This window comes from Camelus dromedarius, chromosome 2, assembly GCF_036321535.1.
Source record: "Camelus dromedarius isolate mCamDro1 chromosome 2, mCamDro1.pat, whole genome shotgun sequence".
Classification (NCBI taxonomy): domain Eukaryota; kingdom Metazoa; phylum Chordata; class Mammalia; order Artiodactyla; family Camelidae; genus Camelus; species Camelus dromedarius.
The window spans coordinates 20,877,647-20,898,881 of record NC_087437.1 but is presented as its reverse complement, the minus strand read 5'-3'; the positions used below and the strand labels follow the sequence as shown (position 1 = coordinate 20,898,881).

The 21,235-nt window shown below is 45.8% G+C and overlaps 1 protein-coding gene across 8 annotated transcripts in view; it reads right to left on the bottom strand.

Annotated features, from left to right (window-relative positions):
• Nucleotides 1-21,235, bottom strand: part of ZBTB38 (zinc finger and BTB domain containing 38) — a 112,024-nt gene that overhangs the window by 22,324 nt on the left and 68,465 nt on the right. For 5 of the 8 annotated variants that reach the window (XM_010976792.3, XM_064491614.1, XM_064491616.1 and 2 more), the window contains one exon: nt 16,761-16,865. The gene's annotated coding sequence lies outside the window, so the exon portion shown is untranslated. The other 3 variants (XM_031444731.2, XM_010976795.3, XR_010383184.1) reach the window with 3 other exon arrangements.

Here is a 21,235-nt window from a genome sequence, read left to right as displayed (position 1 = left end):
TCAGGAGGCACGGGGCTCAGGCCAGGGTGACCCCCGAAAGGAGGGAAGTTAGAAAAACATACTTAGGGAAGTTAAGTGCAAAAATAAATATTTAGCAAAATAAGGGACTGTGGGTAATTCACTAAATGTTCCTATATTAAGCTCTTAGGAGACTATTATTATAGTTATGGTAATGTAATTGAAAAAAACAAATACTTTTAAAGAATAAGCATATGCATTGTGATGTAGTATTATGTAAATAAAACCAGTAACTGTGTATTAACAGATACAAAATCAGTGACTCTACTGTTTTGGGATGTCCTGCATGTCCATTAAAAATATCCCCACAGCCCCCTGCCAACCCTTCTGTGAAGAATAAGCAGAGGAGAGGAGGCTGGGGCACTGAAGAACCAGAGAGAGCTCCTACGCTTCAAGTGGCCTCTCTAGGTCCACAGTTTGCTCTTTCCCATCTGGTAAAGGCACTGAGCAAGACTGTCTTCAGACCATCCTCTCAGCCCTGGATAAGATTATCACTCAGTTTCTTCACACACAGAAATAGCAAAAGCCTCGCGGTGGCTGGCCTCACCAGTGTTAGAAGACAGGGTCAGGGAAGGCAAAGCATTTTCCAACCCAAGTGCTCTGTTCCCGTCACAACTTCAATCTGTCCCACCCTCACCTTGCTGGGAAGGAGGCCTTTAAGCATGGTAAGGCAGCTTATGCTCTGAGTGGCAATGGATGCCAGCAAGAAGGAGAGGCGGCAGGGTGGAGTCCCAGATCAGGAGAGGTGGGCCTGGATGCACGATACAGGGGGAGGGAGGCCAGAGGGGAAGGGGCCTGGGGCTCCCTCCTGAGGAGGCCTCTGTACTGACTCCCTCCCTAGGAAACAGGACCCAGTGCTGTATCTGGGAAGGTCCGGCTACTGTGTCACCAGCCTGCCCACTCTGCTCTTCCAGCGTCATGGGCGTAACAACAGGGTTAGAGTCATGAAAGTAAATTCCCCAAGGCAGCTCCCAGCTCTGAGCACAGGCAGCCCCTTTTAGAAACACCACCCCTTAGACAGAGCCCTTCGCTGGCAGCAGCTCTCCCAGGGATGTGTCCTGCCGTCCCTTCACGGCTGATGACCAGAGTCCACTCCCCGTTCACAGGGCCATGTCCACAAGATGGTGCTGAGTCCACACAAAGACAAGCTCCTTGGTCCCGAGTGACTGGGAATCCAGTCCCCGAAACCCTACTGAAAATGGGCAGAGGAGGGAGCCTCGCTTCAAAGTAAACAGACCCTGGGTGTTTGAGATAAACAAAAAGCAAAGAGAGCAAGCTTCTTAGTGGAGTGCACCTTCTAACTCCTTAATTTGCCACAAACGGATTCTAGAGATTCTTCAGACCAGGGGTGGGGACCACTCCACCCAGTGTGGGCATTTCCTCCTGAGAGGCGCAGTCCTCACGGGGAGCTGCTGACGGGCCCTCAGCTGCAGCCTCTGCCACGTGACAGCCCAGAATGGCTCCTCTGCATGTCCCTTTCCGGGGCTAAACGTCACCAACTCCAATGATGCCCCAACAAAGAGAATTTTAGACAAGAAACTTGAGCTAGTTTAGCCTCACCCTCTCATTTCAGACATGAGAAAACAGAGGCACGGAGAAGTAGAATGACCGGCCTAAGGTCTCATGGTGTCACCAAAACAGGTTTGCAGCCTTCTGGCCCCTACACCTTGCAGTACACCGTACTCCTCAACTGCCAGTTGCTGGGACCCGCTCACACTAGAATGTACTTGACCTCCCTAAGCCTCAGTGTCTTCACATACAAAATGGAACAAATCCTACACGCTTCATGGGGTGCTGGGAGGATTAAAGGAGAGTTTCGGAGCACTCAGCCAGTGCAAGTGCACAGCAAATACTAAGTGCGTGATCACTGATTTTATTTATAATACACAGACTTTTTCTTTTTTTTTTTGGCATGGACTTCTCCTTTCTTCCCTTGAGTTCTTCTTCCTCCTTGGCTTCCCAACTTCCATGGCTGAACTTTTAAACTGAAACTCAAAAAATCACTCATTCTGGTTAAATGGAATCGTGTTCACTTGATGTCTGCATCGGGTCACCTGTAACCAAGGAGCAGCCTTGGTCCTTTATCGCTAGCCTGCTGGAATATCTTAGGACGTCAATTCAGTCTTAAAATATACCTACCGATTCCTTAGACATGTTACCCTGATTCCCACTCCGGAAACATTCAGCTAAGTTTAGGGTGGTGATGTCTGAGACAAAAAGTCTCCCCTCTGGAGAGCAGCAGAATGTGACCACTCTTCTAACCCACCCAGATCATATTTCAAGACTGGGACTGTTATACTGATGGTGACTCAGAAAATATTTTTCGATCTATTAGAATAAAAAAGACAAAGCCTTGGTTTCACCTTTAAAGAGGAAGGAGGTTGAAGCCACCCTATCAGGAAGCAGCCATGACCCTGTGAGGAGAAGCCCTGGTGTGTCAACACGTGTTTGGAATGGAGACACCCAGACCTCGAGGTGAGTGAGCACTTGCACTGACATCCAGAAAACTTCAGAGCTGCTGGGGTTGAAATTGTTAGGAATAACCTACGAGTGAAAGAACAAGATTTCAAGCCTTTGGAGCTGATTGGTGGTCCCTGGGTTGGTCCTTGGTTACAGGTGACCCAATGCAAAACCCTGACCGTGACATCCTCTCAGCTCCACTGTATCATAAGCACAGCAAGACTCTAACTTTCAAACCATTCTTCTCATTCCTTCATCCTCCCTAACTAGTTCAGGCCATCTGTTTCTCAGGGGCTCCCATCCCAGAATCCTGGTACCCTGCCCCACCAGGAAATTCGGGCAGTGGCAATTGTTTCTGTGCCCATATTGGCCCACCCGGTAGAACACCGCCTTCCCCATCCGGACTCTTCCCAAACGCCAACTTTCTGGACCCAAACACAGAACAAAGACAAGAACACCTCACCTTCTTCCTGTTCAGCCCTACACCATTTACAAATCACTTTCATACACAGGGTCTCCTCTTCTTTCTCATGACACCCCTGTGGGCTGTGAAACAATATTTCCATTTCAAAGATGAAGAGGCTGAAGCTCGGAAAAAATTAAGCCAAAATCCCACCACCACACAGCTTATAATTGGCAAGCTGGGTTTTCGCCCCTGATCTTGTGACTCTGGGTCACAAACTCCTTCCAGCATACTTAAAAGGAAGACTACATTTATGGGATTCCAAATGTTAGTGTAAGTCACCATCACATCTTCTGATTGATATGCTTAATGGCTGTGTTTGTTTTATGCCAAATTTGGTGTCAAATGTGTATTTGCCACTCAAAAAAAAAAAAACCTACAAATCATTAGCTATTTTTACCCAATTAAACTGGTTTTTCCCTGATCAGCCTACATACCATTGACATACTGCTGCTCAGGTGATCATCTATGCATTCTACTTCATATTCTCTGCCATTTTCCAGTATCTAACCTCATAATATTTTGTTTAATTCATTCTCTAAAGTGGGAATGATACTTGAGATGATTACTCTGATGGTTAAATGAGGCAATGACTGTAGAGACTTTAGCTAGCAAGGGTTCAATTAATGGTATTACACATTACTACTACTACAACTTCATCACATTCATTAAAACCAAGCAGAGTTTTGTTTTCTTAACAAGTATCTGATGAGCTATCAGGCAGTGTGGGTACAATCATTCAGAGAAGCAGAAAAACCATCCCATTCCCTTGGCCTTGTTTAATCCTTTTTTCTTTCCCCTTCCAGCAACATCCTGGAGCCCACAGTCCAATGGAGGAGACAGACAGCTCCTCTGTGATGATGGATGCGCTCTAGTGAGCGTGCCCAGGGCTTTGGAGGAGGCAGCCTTCAACTGAGCCTAGGGAAGGAGAGTCAGGGAAGGAGAGGTGGAGACAAATCTTGAAAGATAGGGAGCCTTTCTTTGGAATCCAAGAGGGGAAAAGACATTCTATTTCAGGGAGAGGTCAAGCAAAGGCAAGGAGGCAGGAAGCGGAATGACACATTTGGGGAATGGCAAAGGGGTGGGGATGTCTGCTGCAAGCAGCAAGGGCAGGGCTGGATGGGAGATGGAGAGGGAGAAACTGGTCAGGGACCCGGTCGTGAAGAGAGCATCACGATGACTTTGGACTTTATCTTCTAGCCTGGTAGTTCTCAACCCATAACTGCCTACTAGAATCACCCATGGGAACCTGAAAAAGATACCAACACTCAGGCTCCAACTCGAGATTCTGATTTGTTTGGTCTTGGGTGGATGCTACGTATTGAGATTAAAAAAAAAACAAAACCAACAACTCCAGGTGATTCCAATGTGCAGCCCAGACAACAGTGCGTCATTTAAAAGATATGAAGTGGGAATCATCTGACAAATTTGCAGACAGGTCATTCTGGGAGCAGTCTAAACAGGAATCATCTGACACATTCGCAGACAGGAACAGTCTGATGAGAAGGCTGTCTGGAGTGGGGCTGGAAAGAAGGCAAGGAAACAGGTGGGGATGACAAAAAAGGAAAGAAAAGCCATCTGGATGGAAGAAATCAACTAGTCGGAAACTGAGGGAGCAAGAAAGAGGGAAGGATGAAGGCTGACACACCAGTTCTGTGGCCTAGATGGGTCATTAACAGGTAGGGACCCAGATCAAAGAGCTGGTCTGGGAGGAGAACGAGGTCTGGGCTCCCTCAGAGGAGGCTGTGGAAGACACAGGTGGCCCCCTCAACCAACAGGCATCCATCGTGGATTTGACGCCGAAAGGAAGCAGGGCTGAAGATTCAGCTGTACAGTGCATGGACACACAGGAGGCGGCTGCATACATGAGTATGGATAATGCCTAAGGAAAGCGGGTGAAAAGAAAGTAACCCAAAAGGCGGCACTGAGGAACACTGATACTGAGAGGGTAATGGATGTCCAAGCGTCACCTGGAGGCTCTTATTAAAAACTTAGTTTCTTGGCGCCACCCCCGACTGACTGAATCAGACAGCCAGGGGTAAGACCCCAGAAACTGATTTTTAATAAGTTTCCAGGCACTTTGGGAACAAAGCTAGGTTTGACACTGTATCAGTTTCCTGAGGCTGCTGAACAAGCTACCATAAACTTAGTGACTTAAAAACAAGAAAAATTTATTCTCTTATAGTCCTGGAGGTCAGAAGTCAAAATTAAGGTGTTGGCAGGGCCATGTTCTCTCTGAAGACTCGGCGGGGAGAATCCTTCCTCACCCCTTCTAGCTTCTGCTGGTCCCTGGTTCCTCGGCTTGTAGCCACAGAGCTCCAATCTCTGCTTCATCTTCACATGGCCCTCTCCTCTTCCTGCGTCTCTCTTCTGTGTCTCTTATAAGGACACTTACCATTAGATTTAGGATCCACCTGATAATCTAGGATGAACTTATCTCAAGATCCTTAAAAAGTTTGCATCTGCAAAGACCTTTTTTCCAAAAAGGCCACATTCCCAGCTTTGGGGATGTAGACCTATCTTGGGAGGGGCGACCAGGCACCACGGCAGTAACTCATCTGGATGGATGGGGAGAGGGGACTGGGATCCAGTACTTCAAGCTAAGTTCCCCAACAGTGGCAGGAAGAGGTGGCAGAAAACAAGAAGAGAGAGCCATTTCCAGGACCACTAATTATGCAGCTGCATTTCCAAGTCTTGGGCAGCCTAGGGCCTGGGCCATTTGAAAGTGCCATACAGAATGGAAAACATCACCACGATCATAAATTAACAAAACGCTAAACCACATTACCCTCAAAATACAGGTGAGAGCTTTGAAGGGCTGAAAAGGCTTTTGGTTAATTCACTTTCTAAACTAAACTAATTTGCTATGAAGCTAGGATTTCATCTCTAAGATACTATGGCCCTTTTCTCCTCACCACCTTAGTAGCTTCCAAACCAAACAGTATATCAGCATGACAGCAACGACAGCACGGGATTGGTTATTTCTATTTTTCAAAATGTTTCTTAGGAACAGGCAATGCTCCCAGTCACCAGCATTAAAGAAAGTTCAGTTACACCTTCCTTCTCATCACCTACCAGGGTCCCAAAACCTTCACTGAGACCGACTGCCCTCACTTTTACATTGATATCTGTTCTGTCATTAAAGTCCTACCCTAACCTGTTACTCTTTGTGTTGGCTCCCTGACACACAAAGGTTTCCTACCCTTTAACAGGAATATTTCCCGTCTTGGCAACAGGGTTTGCATGGCCAGAAGGTCAATGGCATGGGGGAGGGGAGAGAGGGAGGGAGAGGGGAGGAACCAGGTGCTTTCTTAAGGTTAAAGTCACAGCCAGGAGACAGTAGCCTTTCAGAATCAGATTCTTAGTGTCATCAAAGCCACCCCATCATACACCCCTACAGCATAATGTAAAAGGCACCCCCTCAGCCTCTCCCAAGACTGCCCCAAAGTACCTCCTAGCTAGTAAGTCCACGAGGACCAATCTCTATGCAAGTCTGTCTCTGTGCTCCGCCAGCGTCTAGAGTAGTGCTCCCCGAACACTACTGTGTGTGAGTCAGTGGGGATCATGTTAAGTGCATTTTCTGGCACAGTGGATTATGTACGTGTGGTCCATCCTCAGTTATGTCAGGCTAGAGATGGTGGAGGTACACAACCAAGTTCAACGTTTAAGGAAGCCAAGTTTCTGTATCTGCTGGGGAAATGGCAATAGTTATAATGGCGATGATGATGATGCCAATGACAATAAAAGCTAATATTTACCGAGCACTTTCTACAAGCCAGGCCCTGTGCGAAGTGTTTTACAGACATTATGACTCACTTAGCACCATGAGAGCTGACGAAAATGAGAGTGATTAAAAGATGTTTAGAAAAAAGGGAAGGCATTATAAATTCCAGGATGTGCAGAAGGTCATTCGAGTGTCAACAGAGAGAGGACAATTCTCACATTGTCCCAGTCTAGGACTAGTTAGGAAGTTGCTAACTGCCTGATATTTCACAAAGCATCCTTGGGCCACGCAGGTCAATACCATAGACCAGGTATATCAAGAAATGCCTGCCATCCTCTGCTGTCACCCCGTGGCCCAGTGCCATCCAGGTTAGCCTCTGCAGGCTTGGCTTCTTTCAGCTGCCTTGGGAGTGACATGCCCGGAAAAGGAGGGGCTCCCTTTGGTGGGTTCTTCCTGTTCTGTCCCGAGATGGGCACACTGAGTACTGGGAAGCTTAATCAAGGCTGCTATGTCTGATGCCTCTCCAGATGTCCTTGGACACACAAACTGTGTTCCATTGCTGACTCTCCTAACAAATCACTTTGCCTGTATGAGACGGACACACTTCATTTCAAAGTTGCTCTTTTATTTGCTGTGACACAGAGAAGATTCAATGGCTCTGAGTTTTTCTTGGGCTGGGTCTTGGAGAGCTTCAAGCCCAATGCTCTGCAGGAAAAGGCTGGGCAGGCTGCCACTGAGGAAATCCAGACTGGTGGATGGAGTCAGATGGCGTAGCTCTACAACTGCTGTGCAAAACAGCAGGCCAAAGGCTGAACTCGGCCAGCAGAACGGTTTCATTCAGTCCATGGTATTTTAGAAAGGTTTAATGCCCCCAGTTTGCCACGATCTAACCACTCTATCTTCTGATACCCAGCCCACACTGAACATTCATATTACCTTCCGGTCCCTGAATGTACCTGAATTTTAGACCCTAATCTATAACATAAGGACAGATCACGTAAGCCTGTAACATTTCAGTCTCTATACTGTGAGTCATCATCTTCCTAAAATTTAAATGGTGAGATATCAGTATTCAAGCTTTCAAAACTACCAAAGTATTCCATCTTAAAGAATGGTAGCTGGGAGAAGCCTTAACATGGAATATATTTGGGTCGCATAATGTTTCTTCAGAATCCCTCCAGTTTGTTCCTTCCCATGTGGAAAGTTTCCTAATAGATGAATTCTGGGGGACAGGGGGACAGGTATCAAACTCACTTTACTTCAAAGTCATTTAATGATAGAGTCTGCTCAAGCTTCGAGAAGGACATGGTAACTCCTAATGAGCCCTCCACACAATCAGACTCACAGTCTCAGAGGCACGCAGCTCTCCATTTCAAAAGCGGGTTCCCCATTCATCACGAGCAGGTGATGTAACGAGGGGAGCAGTAATTGCTGAGCAGGTATAGCCACTTAGTGGCTCAAAGTATTCTGAATTGATATCACACTCCATCACTGCATCACACAGACAATACCAATTCTAAAACCTAGATCACAGGAATGGAGCCTGGAGGTCAAACAGTGGGGTCGACATGATAAAGCATACCCAGCAAGATCACAAGCGTCCTCGGGGAATCTCTGAGAAGTACTCAGTGGAACAATGGCGGTCAACCCAAGGAAGCAAATCCCGCTCTAGAGATGTTGGGAGGTGGGGGGGCAGTGCAGAGCTGATCCCTTTAGTCTGGACAGCAGTGTAAGCCTCTGCATGCTGGTGGGGACCTCCTGGAGAAGAGCTGCTGATGCTCTTGCCCTGCTCCACCAGGCCCCCTCCCCACCATTAGACAGTCCCCCATTCATGGTGGTTCCCCACTTGGTTCCAGACACAAAACGCCAATGTACAGAGATCATTTTTATGGAGCACTCAGATATTTGAGTCCACGGACATACTTTCCTTGCACACACATTTCCTCCTCCCCGGTTTTCCACAGTTCCACCTCCCATTTTTCCAGTTTGAAGCCACTGCTGGCAACACTGCAATCTCTGGAGGGAGGCCAGGCATGGCCGCGCACATCTCTGAGGCAGCACAGGATTGTGAAACAGTCACCTCTACCCAGACACAGGTGACTTGCAGAGCTGTCAAGCAAGCCCACCCGCCGATCTCACCTACGCCCAGAGGCATAGAAGCTTAGCTTTTTTGTACTGCGGAAATGCTACAAAAAACTCTGGCCAGTCACACAAATGGATGCACAGTGGTTTAGACAAAAGAAATCAACTGGGGAAAACTGTTGGGCGGAGGGAGGGAAGAGTATTAAAGAACTAAGTTCCAGTTAGCTTTAGCCAATTTTACCCTGAAAGAAATTTAATTAAAACTAAATGAAGGTTTCTGGCAGTAGGTATCCAAACAGTTCCCCCTGCTCACCTGTTTTACAGTGAAATTATCTGGGGGGGGGGGGTGAGGGGAACAGGGAGCAGTTACATCAATAACTATGTTGTCTGTATTTAAAAGAAGTAAAATTCCCAAAACAAACCCAAACCCACTGCAGATAAAAACCCACAATAGGCTGTTTAGAAAAATTATGCTTTAAATATACGGATCTAAAAAAAAAAAAATCTACAGAACAGGCTGTTCTGCAGAACAGCTCGAGTTTCTGCCTGTGCTTTCATTTTAGAAAACAAATGCTCATAGACTCCACAGGGGGAGGAGTTTAACCCAGGGATTCAAACTCACAGAAAATGGCCACCGGGTTTTAGAAACCTGAACACAACAAGCAGGGCACTCAAGGGACCTTCTGGGAACACAGGGCCCGTACCTTTCACAGGAGTCCTTGTCTAGAGACAGATAGAACCTTTTTTTCCGACCAGTAACATAAATCATGGCCTCCAAAGTATTTGTTTGCTGAACGCCACAATGACTAATCACCCGACTTTTATTATCCTCCCTGAATAAGGGAACCTCGTGGGGGGAAAAATAGGTCATTTTTAATACAAGGTAGCTGCTAGGATTGGAGGGAAGACTCCCCCCGTTTAAGCTTCATAAAAGCTTAAACACACACACAAGACCTCAAAAAGTATTTCCTAAAATAGAGAGAAGCACAAATCATCTTATCAGAAACGCCTATCATTAAATAGAAAAGAGTCTTAAAATAGACCATTCAAACAGGGCACAAAGCTCTTGAGTGATTTCCTGCAAAACGTCAAAAGCAAAAACAAATATTGAGACTATTAAATAAACAATCAAACAAGGTAAGAACTCGCTTCGTAGCGCATATTCATTTAGGAAGAAATGTTCTCCCGGGTAATTTACGGTGCTCCTGTGCAAAAAGCCCGCTTACAGCGTAGAATGGAGAAAGAAACTCCAGAATTGCTAGACCTTGACAGGAAAAATTCTAAAGGTCAGGCTTTTTTCTTTTTCTTTCTCTCTCTCTCTCTCTTTTTTTTTTTTTTTAACCCGATTTAGCACAGCACCCGGGGAAGGCCAGTTCTCTAATGTCTGAGTAAAACCCCATTCTGCCACGTCATCTATTTTTCCGCCTATCCTAGTGCCTTCTGCTGCCTCAAAGTGGTCCTCCCACCCCTTCCCATATTAGAGCAAAGGTAGAATGTGCATTCGCCCAAGGGAAGGGCAGAGCACACCACAGGAGGCATTCGCAGCAGGCACCCAGAAAGCTGGCATGACTGGCTACTGCCTCCCCTGGTGAGCATCAAACACCCCGAGACCCAGGGACCCCTGCTCCCCAAGTTCGGGTCAGAGACTACAAGACCGGAATAAATAAGTATAAGCAAGCGCAGACCAGAATGCCGAGGTTTTGAAAACAGAAAATCCTCACTTTGGTCTAGAAGCGATTCCGCGTCCTATTAGAGTTAATCAGAAATCTCCATGCTTCCATGAAAATGCATGTATGTTTGGGGAGACTGATTCTGAACATTGTGGTCTCTCTTGCCTGGCACGATAATAAATTCACTTTTGTTTTCACTGAATTGCTGGCCTTATTACCCAGTTGTAATCAACTCTACAAATAATCAGAAGTCGTTCTAACACACAAACAGGAAAAATAACACAAACAAAACGGGACCTAGATACAATATCCGACTCACAAAGCAGGAAGTGGCAGCTTCTGTCTGTCTCACCTGGCACAAAGCCGGCCTTCAGGGGTTGCTGCAACAACCCCAGGATGTGTCTCTAGGACTCGAACAGCTACTGGACTTCTCACGATAACAAGGCACCCTGGGATGAACACACGCAGAGGAGGGACCAACAACATGGGGTGTGGAAGCTGGAAGCTGGGTCTTCATACTCCCCGAGAAAATGTTTCATTCCTCTCAAAATTAAATCATTGCAGACTTGAGCAATTTTCACTTAAATAAGAGAGGTAAAATGCTTTAAAAAATAGGAAACAGCTTTCTTCCTCTCCCAGATTAAAAAGAAATGTTCTTGACTACCTTAATTGACAAGAGTCCCAGTGCTTCAAACGGGATGGGAGGTTCATGTTGTGGTGTCCTTCCAGCCACGTCTGCTAGAAGCCCAGCAGGCATCATGGGCTGCTCTCTCCAACAGAACAATCCTGCCACCTCCTTAGGCTTTGCGCGCTGACTACCATCTCCTGCTCTCCTGACAATCTGCCTTAGGACAGGACCTACCCCTTTCTGCAGAGACCGTACTGAACGGACAGGGGATACTGGCTTCTGTTCCGTGTTTGCCACTAGCCGTGTGACCCTGAGCAAACCCTACGAATTTCCCTGGACTTCCGTATCCTTATCCGGAATGCAAAGAGGTTGGGCTAGTTTATTTCTAAGGTTCTTTCTTGCCATAAACCTTAATAAAGGGATTTCCTACCTCCTATTCTGTCACCTTTTGACTGATTCCCAATCAATCCTTCCAAATAAGAATTCTTATTTCCTCCAAAGCAGACAATCTCTCCCACCCTTAAATTCATGCACTTTCCTCAAAAGCGTACGGGGTAAAGGCAGAATCCAAAGTCTAGCCAGTACTAGTATCTCTCTGAGGACAGTTGGAAGGAGCTTTGCAATCAGGACCCCTGGCAGACCTCAAACATGGAGTTTACCACCTGCTTGTCTCAGTCCCTCCACTTTTCTGTCAGACAGGAAGTCGAATTACTGCACTGAAGAGCTGGAAGGAAGCTTTGTCATCATTGAGCCAAACCTTCTCTGGTTACAGGTGAGGAAACCAAGCCAGAAAAGTTACATGATTTTCTTTCCCAAAGTTACACAGTGGGTCACAGGGACAAGTTCCAGGCCTCCTGTCTTGCTTCTTACACTGTGGTCTTCTGCATCCCCCAACACCCCCTCTGCAGGGCTCAGTGCTATTCCCTTGTTCCCTGCAGACTTCCCTGGGGCCTCAGAGGGTAATCAACAAACACTTACTGTGCACCTCTGGGCAAGCCCCCAAGGAACTGCTTTAAACTTTCAAAATGCTAGAGTGACTCTGGGAACATTCAGCCCGGCACAAGGACAGTGACAGCTATAGTAAGACACTGTTCTTATCAGTGCAGAAATCCATTGGTGTTTCCACTTTAAAAGAAAAGCCTGCAGCAGCACTTAGATGGTAGATAAGAACAGGTGAGAAAGATAAGGAAGCCCCATGAGGGTGGGGTCCTGATCTGATACCTGGCATAGTTGATCTTTGTTGAAAAATTCAAGTTTGCACATTACCTCTGTCCATTTGCTTCTTGTCAAAAATTCTGAGGTTACTGTAATATCAGGGACAAGGGTCTCTAAGTCATTATCAGGAACAATGATCTATTTCATACTCATAATATGTAGCTGGAAAAACAACATGTGATGTGGTGAGAGGAGGCTGGACTTTGAAGTCAGGTAAGAGCCCAGGGTGTGGGGGAAAAAAAAATCTCATCTCTACAGCATTACTGAACCTCTTTGCATCAACTTCCACCACACCAGGTTATCTGGAGGTTCTAATAAGATGGCTGAGATAATGCACATAAGGTACAGAATGGACTCCATGAAAGTCAGTTCTGTTTTTCTCCCCTTCAGGTTAGGGGTATAGACAGAGAAAACCTGATTCTAGGCAAGGCTCTAGGCCACTGGCATCCTGCTCCAAAAGAACTAACCCATCAGTGAAATGCCAACCATGTTATGAAATGACTCAGTATAGTTTTAATAAATATAGCCCTGTTAAGTCACCTGATTTTTAAATTATATACCAGGAACATAAAGCACAATTTAATATACACAAGTCAAATATGTTTTATATTCTCCATACACAGCTTAACACCAACCATGTAAATACACTTCAATCCTTTTGCAAAGAAGAGCGCTAGGAATAGGAGGGAAGAAAGGATAAATTATTCTCTCATCTATAAAATTAGGTTGGGATAGAGGAACAACATGAACTAGCCTAAAAATTATGATTCCAAGATGCAGAGAATGAGAGGAATATAATATAATGACATAGATATTTATCAACCAGAAGACACAGAGTCAGATAGACAAATCCATCACAATATTTTACTGGCATGACTGTGCTCTGTTACTGCCATTAAATATATTATTGGTAACAACATTCAGGTTACACTGGTTTTGCAAACTCTGGGCATAGGGTCAGGGTGTCACCACTTACTCCACAGGAAAAGAAGCTGACGTGGGGGCTGTGTGTTGCTCAGTACCGCTGTGGATACACTGCAGATGGCGATGGTGGCGGGGCAATAACACCACCATTCCTTGACTAGCTGGGATCCATTTGTTTCATCTTATTACAAATATAATCCATGAACATTAATAATACAGATACAAAGCTTTTGAGCATCCACATGTCTTTAATAGAAACTGGATCTGAAATCATCAGCCTATCAAGGCTCAGGTCTACTCCCTTCCTCTACTTCCTAGAAACTGGCATTTGTTGATCTTCATCACAGCTGTGCTTGTTTAAAATGAAGATTCTCAGGGGTCCCATCTGAAATTTACTGAGTTAGAATCTCTGTGCCAGGGACCTGGGAACCTACATTTTAACAAAAATCCCCAGATGGATTCTTGTCTATATGAAATTGCAGGTCACTTAAACTCTCACAGGAGGCATGCACTTTCCATGACAAAATTAACACATTAAAATGAATCGTAAAGGTAAGGCTCTGCCTGTAGAAGATCATTATGCAGAAATGTACATACCTAAAGAAGGTTGTAAGGGGAAGGGAATCAGCATCTATTAACTGCCTGTTATGATATAGATCCTGACCAAATTATATATTACTCAATCTTCAAAATAATCCTATTTGAGTGATGGATGGAAAAAGTTAGGCTTAGAGAGAGAGTAACTTTTCTGGAGTCACAACCCTGGAAAATAGCCCAGCTAGGTTGTGAAACTAGATTTATCTGACCCCAGCCTTCTCATTCCATTGTCCTAAGCTCATATGCCCATGAAAACACACATACATTCTCTCTCTCTCTCTCATGTCATACAACAGCCATATGGCAAAAGGCAAAATAAAAATTTAATTACTGTCAGAAACCTTTGCATCAACAGCAATGTAGTTTTTAAAGAATTATCTATCACCGGATATTCTTTGGTCGGTCTGTTGACCACAGAATAAAGTGTACGACTAGTATCAAAATCACATTTAACTGCCTGAATTGTAGTACTCAGAAGTGTGATTACTAGAGGCTTACTAGGGTCAAATTTAACAGTGATTCTTGATGTGTGCAAGCTACAAATTTTTGCAGACGAAACCACTTGATATTCATTCTGCAAGTCACAGTGCCTTACAAAGGAAAATGCCAACAAATGTGTGACCTAGCACTTGTCAATCCAATGGCCTTCCTGGGCCACCCCTCCTCCCCTTCCTGAGTCTGACACTCCAGGCTCCCTTCTCTGGGAAACCCCCTTCTTCTGGCTTCTGGAGCCCTATTCTCTTGTTCTTCCTCACTCTCTCGCCAGACTTTTCTCTAGGTCCTCCGTAGGTCCTTCTTTTCTCATCCAATTCCATCCTCAAGCTTTTCCTCCCTATATCCTCCCACTGGAATATCTCCTCTCTCACCTCTTGACTTCTAGATCCCAGTGACTCCCAAACTAGCCCTGGCCTTTCTCTGGGTTGCAAATCCCCAGATCATCTCAGGGACATTATGCTTCAATACTTCAAACTCAGCACCTCTGAAAATGTAGCCCGTCACCTCCATCTAAGCTGTCTTCCTGGGTACCGCTGCTCTGGATATCTCAGCGCCAGCTTTAGCTGCTTCTTCTCTACTCTGAGGGCAGACTGTGTCAGTTCTTTCCTTCACATCTGCTCCCTTCCCGTTTCACTGCTGTCACCATTTCCGGCCTTCTGCTTGGTGAACTATGGTACCCTTCTAACTGCTCTCCCTGTCTCTGCGCTCTGCCCTGCCTGTCCTCCCCATCTCATGGCAGGTACTCAATAAATATTTGCTGTAACATTTCTGGAACTCCTAGGAGTCTGCAAAGTACATTCATACTCAGCATCTCATTTGTTCCATTTGGAGCTTAAGTTTATTACAAGTGGCATTTAAGGCTTACAATCTGATTTCTGCTACTCAATGCAATTATTGGAGCTATCTCTAACTCTGCACCTTGTAAATTCAAGTATCCCTTAAATTGCTTTACTTTTGAACACTCTGAGTCTTGGGTGGCCTACAAGCTAAAAAATTAGAGCATTTTAAGTCAAAGAAAACCCCCCACCCCTGGCCAAACTGCTTTTTACTCTGCCTATAGGTTAAGTGTATAAATAAAAGGCCTCTAAATGTAGGTGACGGCAAAAATCAAAATTTAAAAGAGAAGTAAGAAATTCCTTTCTGAGGATTTTAAGATTTTTAAAAAAGATTTTCCTGTTTATCCAGTTGGAATCCTATTTATGCGTCAATCTCCAACATCCCTAGAGCTGATAGTCTAGCATGTTAACAGAGAATCTCTAACAGCTGAACAATAATTCTTTGCTAAGAGACTGATGATGGCTAATACCAAGATTGTAAAAACACAGTAATATATTTGGTCTTGAATATCCAAGTAAGTTCCTTGTAGGAGCTCAATAAACATTTGTTGAATGAACAAATAAATACATGAATTCAGAGACGGTCTTACTATTGTTTATAAAGTGAAAGTATAAATTTTCATAGATGGATAGAATTGTATGTTAAATTTGAAAAGAATGAAAAATTGCATTGAGGGTAAGAACTGTGGTATATCAACTACTCTGGCCTCTTCTGTGACAGATCTCTCTCTGACTGTCAGAGAAGCAGGTGGAGGAGAGAGGGGTGTACGTCAGGCGCGGCCCACCTGACTCCGCCTCCTTGGAGTCAAGGTTACAAGCTCCTGGAGGGCAAGCACTGTCCCTGCAACTTTATGGTCCTAGCATTGTGCTTTGCCTACAGAATGTACACCCTAGATGTATATGAGATGCAAAGCCCTCCATGACCTGCCTGCATTTTCACATTTCAATCCTTCACATCTATCCTTCCTTATTTCGCAGTGGTGTTATGAGGAGTAAGTAAAAATACAGCACTTAAAGCCCTTAATGCACTGCCTTGCACACACACACACACACAAAAGGGCTTGACAAATGATAGTTGTTATTATCACCATCTGGGGCTCTGTGGAGGCCTCAAAGGTGGAGCTCAGTGTGCCGGGCTGTCAATACTTGTCTGTGCAAACTGCGAGTGTCTGGGGGTGGGCTCCTCAGGCTTGTATTCTCAGTGTCTAGCACAGTGCTCACCCTACAGCAGGCCCAGAAGCCGGCTGCCTGACTGAGCAATCGAGATCCAAGCTCCAGTCCTGCCCCTACGCCACTGGGTCTCCCTGAAGAGTCATTCAAACTCTCCGGATCTCAGTGACATCTGTAGGTCCTTCTGGCCTGAAGAAGCCAGAAGAGACTTACAGGCGCTCCCACGACAATCACTGGCAGAACAGGAACGAGAAACCAGTTGGCCTGAAGCCCCGTTCACTTAGTTCCCTATTCATCACAGGGCCCTCACACATCACGTCTCCTTAATAACAGTTCGCTTAAATGTCATTGTCACTTTGTAATCCCCAAATCTAGTGGATCCCTGGCCCAAATCGTAAGCCCCCTGAGAGTCATTCAGTTCCTCAGAGAACCCATTCCCTATTGCATGTAGACTACGGAGAGATGCAAATTCAGTTACCTCAGTTAGAACAGACCAGCCTTAACAGAGTTAGTTTTTCGTGCTTTGGAAGAAATCACTTGGAAATCCTTGGTTCTGAGTCCTCCATCTTCTCCACATTGAGGTCTATAAAAAAGAAAAAGAAAGAACAGCGTTCCATGACTAGCTGTCAGGATTAATGTATCAGCAACAACTGAGTTGCAATTAGCATGTGTACTGAATACCTACTGTAAGTCAATCACTGGGCAAAGTGATTGACATACGTGACCTCATATAGTCTTCAGATTGTAGAAGACATTCCCCCATTTTATAGCTACACAAAAAAGAGTCTCCGAAAGGTCAGAGAATCTGTTCAAGGTCACAGAGCCAGTTTATGTTAGACCTGGGACTTAAATGCAACTTCAACTGATTCCAAATCCTGGGTTATTAATCTGTAAGTTAAGCTTTAAAAACTTTTTGACAGAGACCTACCATTTTTAAAAATCACATTATATAAACTGAAACCCCACAGTCTGAAAACAATGCTTACTTTTACTACGCGTAGTGCACCCATATTTTCCAGTCTATTCTATTCTTTTCTATGTTGTATTACATATTTTATCTCTTTTTTCATAATCTGGTAGTAACCCACTAAACTGATTTCACAATCTTCTAATGCGTCCCTACTCTCATTAAAAAAAACACTACACCCAGATAATAGTACCTCAGGAGAAGCTTCTCTGAAGCCGCGTACTTAATCCTCTTACGCTTTTTAACCATGAGAACCTGACCGAGTTGTTGAGCTTCATGATTAGGAGAAAAGTCTTTAACCTTTAAAATATGTATAAGGCACCATCATACGTATCATCCATAATGGATCCTTAGGAGAGAGACTCAATTTAGGCCAAAGTCCAGAATGGAATTAGTCACTTACCTATAGCAGAGGAGTTACAAAGTGGAACCGCGGACAGACTAAAATCTCAGGTGATTTACGATATTCCCTGCAAAGAAGTGGCTAACAGCGGGCGGTCGTGTTGTACCAACACTGGAGACCTAACTACTGCAGAAGTAGGAGGCTGAGATTGCAAACCCCTGGGGGCAGGGCCCTGCCTTTGCACGTCCCATTCAATTCAAGGGGCTTGGTGTTGAAGCAAGGAAAATCTTCAGATGCCGGATAGGTCCGGACGGGGGTCCGAGTCGCAGTCCAGGGGACTGGAGATGGACTGTCAGCTCAGTTCCTGAGTCTGCTGGACCGGAGCCCGTCACGTCCCCAGCCCTTGGGTGCGCATTTGTCCCCGGCCCCCCGCCCTCTAGCACAGCCGCGCAGATGGGCCACTCGCTGCGGTGCGAAGTGCCCTGACTCTGCGGTTGGAACCCCCTCCCCCCGGGCGCGGGCCCCGGCGTCCGGGCACCTGCGGGCGCTCGGTCCCCGCAGCAGCTCGGCTCTTAAGCGTCCGCGGAGCTCCCAGTCCTGCGCGAACGTTCCCTGGCCGGGTTTCGAGGCTCCCTCCTAGGAGAGGAGGGGTCAGGCCGGCCGCGCCTCTCCCACCCAGCCCGGACACGGCCCCGCGATGGCACTTACAGGGCTCCACCGCTGCCCCGCGAGCGCGTTCCCCGGGGGTCCATGGCGCTTCCGGACCCGCGAGTCAGGCCGCGGCGCCGCGCAGCACCGCCCAGAAAATGGACGCCGGCTGCTCGGCTCGGCCGGCCCGGCCCGCCCCCGGCGCGGGGTCGGAGACGCGGCCCGGCCGGGAAGAGGGCTCCCCGACCTCAGTCGCGGGCTGGAGTGCCAGGGACCAACGTGCCCAGCACCGGGCCTCGGGAGGACAGCGGCGGGGCTGGGGAGGAGGGAAGCACCACCGCTCGGCGAGGCCCCAGACCCTACCTGGGTGCGACGGGGGTGGAGGGACCCACGACACCTCAGATGCCATCAAGGGGGGCAGCGGCCTCCACCTCCCTCTTCTCGGGGGAGAACACAACTGGCAACCTGCCGCAAGGACAACCCAGTTTGGGGTCTTTGGCCACAGAGCCTGTCACTATCAGAACCAGGCCTGGGTCCGCAGAGGGGTCCCTGGGTTCCGGATCCAGATCCCAGACAGCATCAACCCCTGCACATTTGAGAGAAAAAGGCTTCAGACAAAGTCAAGTGCAGTTTTAACTTAAATTCTCAGGAATGGGTGTCACCTGCGCTTTCCCATGGCTGACGGGAGAGGCCTAGATTGATTTTTCCCAACATGCTGTTAAAGCTATTTCACGCAAGAGACCCAGGCCTCTTCCTTAAATAAAGGGCACTGCCTGCCTGCTAGGATCCTTCGTCCAAGATTCTGGGACTGCTCATTGAAAAAGTATTTACTGAGGCCTGCCACAAACTGGCCTTGTGGAGCAAACGTACTAGTGCTCTAACGTACAGGTTTTGTTTGCTTGGTTTTTTTTTTTTTTTCCCCCAAAACTATCCATGTTCCCTGGGTTCTGGTAGTATGAGTCTTATTTTTAAAATTTCTTTTGAAAAGATTCATTCCCAGGTTCCAATTTACAAGGATAAGAAGTCCATTCTTTGCTTGACTTACATCCTGTTTTTATCTTGGAATACAATGCTCACAATTCTGCGTCCCCGTTACTGACCATGTTTTTAAGATTGTGATCATTCTGATGAATAAAGTAGATCCCAATATTACATTCACAGCTGGTAAAACATTTTACTGAGGAGAAATATACTGACTTAAAGGCAAACTGAAGCATCATGTAATTAAAAAATAAAGACGGGGTTCTGAAGGCCGACAGGCTGGGTAACATGCACACACATGCATCTAGCAGTTCCCAATCTCCTCAAAGCCAAGCACCCTTTACTGTCTCTCCGTGGGCCACGTTCAGAAAGAGCTATTCCACTAAATTGCATTTATTAACTAATGATTCATCTTCCCACTTAAAAAAAACAACCCTGCAATGTTTTCGTATATGTAATTGCCAATCAGAGCTTCTACAAAACCTGGGTGAACCCGTTGTTAATCATGGATTCCAAAGTAAAGAGACTTGTGAGCTGATTGTGAGTTTATGTGTTTCCACTGAGGCTTTGGGGAACTGTGAAAATCATTCAGAGACCTCCAAGAAAACAAAGGCATGGGGATTAGGAACTTCAGGTTGGGAAGTGCCAGTATGAGGCTCTGCTCCCTGTGCCGCCCTGCACCTGGAAGATGGGAGGTGGTGGAGCAAGGCAATTTGGCCTTTGGATTCCGCCAGTCTGGGTTGAAAGCCCAGCTTTGTCACTTATAAGGCAACTCACCGTGTGACTTTGGGCAAGTTACTTAACGTCCCTGAGCCTCAGCTTGCTCATCTGTCAAATGGGGCTGATTTTAACATTACTCTAACCTCATAAGGCTTTTTGATAGTTAAATGGGATAAAGTAGGCCAAACATCTACAACAGTGTGGGCACCTGGTAAGTGCTTCATGATCATAAGCTGTTACGGCTGTTAGTGCTGGAGGTCAAGTATCCAGAGCCCTAAGTTCCTACCATCCAAGCAGTAAGAATCATAGTTCCCGTGTGTAAAGCAACTTTTATACCCTAGAAATTTTCCATGGGTAAGCTGCCAGGGTCACACGGTGAGTGACATAAAGGGATTTAAATACAGGTCTGACTCTATAGTCCACTGTCTGTGCTGCTAACATGTTCCAGGTGGTACCTTGATCAGACACTGTCAACAGCTTGTTAAGGGTGAAATCGGCTCTGGCTTTCCTAAGAGGCTTAGCAAGTGAATGGCTCCTTACATCCACTTGCGAATCCACAAACAGTGGCATTTCTTTCTCATTAGGGCCAAATGTTTCTCCAGAAGCGAGTAGATTTCCCCCAAATTGTTATTAATAACTAAAATATCACGGCAACAGTTTTAAACACCGCAGCCTAAAACTTACATAATCAGCCTGTCCTTCAAAATTTTCCACCCTTCCTCATAACCAGTCACAGATTCTCTCTCTTAATCATTCTTCTGAGTATGGGGAACTATCTGGAAATTTCCAAGAACATCCCGACTTGTCATAATTTTATTTTTTTCTGTAAAGATTGATTTCTTTCACAACAGCTAAATGTGATATACATATTTTTACATCCTTATAATACTTTTCATTTCAATGCATTTGCAATTAAGAAAAAACATCCTAAGGCTTTCAAGATTCTCTCTTCTCTTAAATTTCTACTAGTTCTTCAACATCTCCACAGCATGGCTCCTGGTCCTGGTCCTTTTCTGGTGACCTTTTCTAGGAGGCTTTTCTTATTTTCTCCTTTGTTTTGCTTGTTCCCCACGTGATTTCTATTATGCTACAACTGCCTGCTTGAGCTTTCTGATTTAGGACTGTTGGCCAGTTTAACGTGTACCACCCCCCTTCTTTCTCTCTTAAAAATTTTTTTCCTTTTTTAAAAATTAAATTCTTTTGTGGAGGGGGTAATGAGGTTAATTAATTAATTTATTTAATAGAGGTGCTGGGGACTGAACCCAGGGCGTTGTGCATGTTGGGCATGTACTCT